This window comes from Gavia stellata, chromosome 15, assembly GCF_030936135.1.
Source record: "Gavia stellata isolate bGavSte3 chromosome 15, bGavSte3.hap2, whole genome shotgun sequence".
NCBI classification, from domain to species: domain Eukaryota; kingdom Metazoa; phylum Chordata; class Aves; order Gaviiformes; family Gaviidae; genus Gavia; species Gavia stellata.
Window position 1 is genome coordinate 1,359,037 of NC_082608.1, and position 5,365 is coordinate 1,364,401.

A 5,365-nucleotide genomic window follows, 5' to 3' on the forward strand; every position below is an offset into this window, starting at 1 on the left:
AGGAGTCGCTACAAATGGCACACTTATTTAAAAAGAAATCTTAAATAGCACAAGAATTGCTAGACTTAATTTTCACTCGATGTTTGGTGACTAGTTATCTCTGGTCCTGAGAGATGGTCTTTCTCAAACTTGCCAAGAAAAGCTGTCTGGAGGTTGATGCCTGGAATTCTGAGCAGGATGGAGGCAGTTTCAGCAGGTGGGAGAGGTAAATGTAAGGGCTCCTTCTGCAAGGAGCCAGGCCCGGCTGCAGGGGTGGATAAATCCTCAAGTGCTTTCTCAGTTGGACAAGGAGCTGGTGTACTCAAGACGGAGGCAGATGCCATTTTGCATAAGCCTAGAGCTAGGAAGGCTTTGTGGCAAGCTGGAACACTGAAGGTGTCCTTGGGATCCATAAGGAGAACTGCCACCAGCTCTTAAACCCTGTGGCTCAACCCACCGCTGACAACTGGGACGTGAAGGGTGTTGCAGTGGCTTTGTTTTAACTGGTGACCCGTGATGGTGCCCCAAGGATGCTCTAGTCGTGGATGCTGCAGCGGAGGCCTGCTCTCCTGGGGTTGAGAGGAGCTGGAAGAAACGGCTGCATGTTAACGGCTTCATGGTGGGCTGAGAGGAAGAGAGCCTGAGAGGTGTGTTTGTCCAGAGACTACAGGTGTGGTTACTCCCAGGTAGTCTTTGATCTGCTGGTGGTGTGTCGTGTTCCTTTGCAGCTCCTGCCCTGCTAGACACAGCCCACTGCCGCAGCAGGGCTGGGGAGATGAGGCTGGGCTCCAAAGGGGACTGCTGGTGGCTTCTGTTGTGCTTATCTGAGGAAATGATTTCTAAGCAGCATTTTATTGCAGGCTGCTTTTTGAACTTTCTCCAGAAACCCAAGCAAGGTTTTAGTGAGGATGGGAGCAGTCACCCTGTGGCCATCCTCCTTTTCTCCTCAGCCTGGTGTGTTACTTCGCTGTCTGCTCAGTTGACCTGGTTTCTTCGTGCTCGCTCAGTCAGTAGTCCCGTTGTGCAGCCTGGATTTTATTTGATTTGAGCTGGGGCTCTTTCTTTGGGTAGTATCTCTGCTTGTGTGTGTCTCTCGCAGTCTTCTGGTTTCCCCTTGGTGGAGTTGCTCTGGAGAGGTGCAGAGCAACGTCCCAGCCTGCTCCCGAGGGCACATGTCCAGGACAGCATCTCAAGCCTGAGTGTGGACAGAACATTTTCTGCTCAACCCTGGTGCTGTTACCAGTGCTGGAAAAGCCATGCCCTGTGTCCTGGACTGTCAGTGAAAAGCCAGGACTAGTATGGATCCAAGGAGCATCACTGCCTCAGCCAATTGCTTGGCCTGGCTGCCGTCTCTGGTGCTTGGGCTGCTGTCCTGAGGGCATGCTGGAGAACAGCATCAGGACGGAGAGGGGCTGAGAATGGCTCTGTGCGACCGCTGCAACCTGCCAAAAGCTCCTTTGGCTTCCAGAGGTTGAGAGCTCCCCCGGGTTAGAGGGACTAATGCCTCTTACGCTTCTACCTGGGGGTCCAAGCCCACTTCTTTAGCCAAGGGTGTTAGACTGAGGTGGTGTTGGTGCAAACCATGGCGTGCTTTCTTCTGCCTCATTGGAGGGAAAACTAATGATCTCTTCTACTCTTTTGTCTTCACATCATTACAGCAGGTGATTCTCCAGGTGAGAAGATGACAAATGTAGCTGAGGGGACAGCGCAGGGAGATTAGGGCAGGGGGGCAGCTGTTGGCAGAGCCTCCAAGAGGTGGAGGACACAGGGACACCCTTGCAGAGCAGTTTCCCAAGCTGCCCGACTCCTGGAAGGCTCGTGGAAGGTGGGTGGAATCCAAACCGGTGCTGACACGACAGGGCTCGTGGACTAAACTGTCCTACGCTATCCTAAACCATGTTGGTGGGAGCAGGGCAAGAGCTATGGTGGATTTGCTGGTCTGAGCGTGCGTTTTGAGAGCAGACTGAAACATGGGCCAGAGCTGTGCAAAAACCTAAGGAGGTTTTCAGCAGGAAGTCACGCAAGCGTGGTGGGCAGCCAATGTGGCCGAGCAGGAAGGGAAAAAGGAAGGACACAGAAAGTGGAAGGGGGGACAGGCTGCCCAGGAGGAGCAGACATTGCTTGAGTGTGCAGGGATGGAGTTGGGCAAGCCAAAGCTCAGCTGAAGTTGAACTTGGAGAAGCATGTGAAGGACAAAAAGAACAGCTTCTGTATTAAGAAAAGCTTCAGCAGCAGTAGGAAGGCTTTGGAAAAATGCAGGCCTGCTCCTTAATGGAGCGGAGGACTTAGTGGCAAAGGACGTGGAAAAGACCAAGGTGCTCAGTGCTGCTCTTGCCTTGATTTTGGCTGGTGAGGTCTGTCTTCAGACTGTCCAGGGCCCAAGCCTAATAGCAGAGTCTGCAGGAAATATCTGAAGGTGCTGAGGAAAGCAGCCGATGTCATCGCACTCTCATCTTTGAAAAGTCCTGGTGATCTCTGGTGATCTGGGGAAGTTCATGACACCTGGGAAAAGGCAAATGTCCCACTTGCCTTCAAGAAGGGTAAGAAGGAACTTGTGGGCTTGGGAACTACCCCATTGCATTCTCCGAGGGGGTGGCTGGCTGTGTGGACAAGGAGAGAGCAGTGAACATTCATCTGGACGTAAGCAAGGCCTTTGACACGGTCTCCTGCAGCCTCCTTATAGCAGAGTTGAAGACATGGGGGCTGGAGAAGAGGATTACTGGGTGGGTGGAAAGTTGGCTGGGCCACCATGTTCAGTGGGGTCAGACCTCTAACTGATGCTGGTTGTTCATGTTCCTCAGGGATCACTTGTAGGACCAACTGGTCTCATCTTGGCTCCCCAGCGCAAGAAACCAGTGAGAGACTGGCACGAGCCCGGCGGAGGCCCCCAGGATGGTTGCAACTAGAGCTCAAGACGGATGAGGAGAGGCTGTGGGAGACTGGTGGGACCAGCCTGGAGGAGAGAAAGCGAGGGGGACCTTACTGTTCTCTGCAAATAGCTGATGGGAGAGTGCGGAGAAGATGGAGCCAAACCCTTTTAGGAGGTGTCGTAGTGAGAGGCCAAGAGACAAACTGGAGCAGAGGAAACTCCAGCTCGAATTAAGGAAAACCTTTCTCGCTGTAAGTGTGGTCAAACATTGGAAAAAGTGCTCAGAGAGGCTGTGGGGTCTCCATCCTTGGAGATGTTCCGATCTCAGCTGGGCATGGGCCTGAGCAGCCTAACTGGCCCAGTCTAGAGCAGAGAGTTGGATCCAGAGGTGACGTGACCACCAGCCAACGTAGCTCAAGGAGTCCGTAGTGGTCGAGAGCCGTGGGAGAAGCTGTCACTGTGAGAGCACCCAGGACATGGTCACTGGGAGGGCACCCGGGTGCCCACATCAGCGCAATGCGGGAGCGTCGGGGCTGGGAGGGGAGCTGTGGGCAGAGGACAGGATGAAGTGGTGTTCTGGAGCCAGGGGTGAAGAGCTCCTACTATTCCCCCTGAGCGTGGTACATGCTTCAGCTCCCCAAGGGTGATCTAAGGATGGAGAGGAGCACCAGGACCTCTTTCTGGGAAGGTCCTGGTACTCTAGGATAGAGCTGAAAATGCCCAGCCCATCTCCTCTGGGGGGAAAGACAGAGGAGATGGGTTGCTCTGGACATCCTGACGTGCCTGGGCTTGCACAACAGATGGGGAACGCTTGTGCACGTGGATGTCTTCCTCTTTTCCTGCTCCTGGGGGAGATGTTCTGCTGCAGTGATGCTCAGCATGTGGGACCCAGTATTTTGGGGAATGAGCTTGGGGAGTGGCTTGCCTGAAGCTCCTTTGTGCTTCTAAGCTTCAGTAGAAGCCATCTTCTGATGGGTGCAAGGGGATAGCTGCTCTCTCCATGTCCTGAATATCCTTCCATGATAAAGCTGGGAGCTGGTGCCCCTCCTGCAATGTTCAGATACCAGTTGCTTAATCTCCTGTCATCCTGGAAAAGCCAGAGAACCAACCAGGACTGTCGTTGGGGGACACCGACCACGTTGGGTGGTGAACACCTTGTGCCCTTCCTGGTGCTCATCTGCTCGCTGACGTAGCTCGGGAGGTTCGAGGAGGTGCCTCGGCAGAGGTTGGTCCCTGCCCTACGCCGTGTTCTCCCCAGCCACCTCCTTGAGAAGAGCTGCTGTGTGTTGTGGTTGGGCTCTGTGGAGACGCCGTCCCTGCAGGGAGATGGCTTCCTGCCTTTGCTTTCACGCTGAAGGTGGTTTCAGAAGCGCTGCAGCCCCAGGTGCAGGCGGTGGGACAGCACCATCGCCCAGCCCTTCCAGGGATTACCTTCTCCTGAATTATTCCACCTCTGGAAAAACTCCTCTGGGAGCCCTCGGTTGGTAGATTGCAGCTCGGGCAGCCTGGAGCTTGGTGATTTCTCAAAAAGGGCAATTCAGGGGGACAAGGCAGCTGGTCTTGGGGACCCAGGCTGCTGGCTGAGAGCAGCTCTCCTAGCTCCCTCAGCACCTTCTCCGAGCCTCTGGTAAGGTCTACTGAGCCAGCGCTGCGGAATGTTGGGTCCGGTGAAGTTGTGCAGCACTGCACAGGGCACGGGTCAGCTTTCTGCTCCGTCCTGGAGCGCAACTGGCTTTTTGCCTGGTCCAAAGCCTTCCCTGGGGAGCAGAGTGCTTGACGCCCTCACTCCTGTGGCTCTAAGGACGCCACCGAGCCTTTGCCTCTCATCCTTGCTTTGGGGCAGCGGATCTGTCATTTTGGCATGACACCCGGGGCGTTTCTGCTCTGGAGAAGCTCTGCCTGCAGCACCCTGCAGTGGGCACCAGCACCCATCCTCTGGAGAAGCACCCTGCCATGGGCACCGGCCCCCATCCCCATCAGCTCCTTTTGCAGATGCCCGGTGCAAGGTGACGGGGCTGGGCTGACCTCCCCGTGCCAGGAAGGGTGGAGCTGCTCTTTTCACGCTCACCGGCCATCTTCAGGCAGAAACATGTCCCCATGAAGCACCCCGGGGGGGCTGCAGGGCAGGGACAGGTCGTGGACCCTCAACCCTTGAAGGCTGGAGCCATGGGGAGATGCTGCTGCTCCTGGCTGGGAGGCACCGGTGGGGTGTCCTGCTCGCCCAGGTGAAGCCACGTGGGAGGAGAAGGGCTGGGTAGAGATGCCCTCTCCTCCCCAGCGGGGCCGGTGGACCGCAGGCGCCGTCTCTTTCATTTCTCTTCTCTTGCTCAGGCGGTAAATCTCGCCTGACGGGGCAGGAAGAGGCACCGAGCGCCGGGAGGGGGAGGAGGTGCCGAGGCGGCGGTGCTGCCGGTTGGTAACCTCAGCGCTTCCTCCCAGCGGGGCGCCTTTCCCGCAGCGCCCAGGGATGCTGCCCTGACACCCGCATCCCCGGGTGGCTGAGCCCCAGTCCCAACC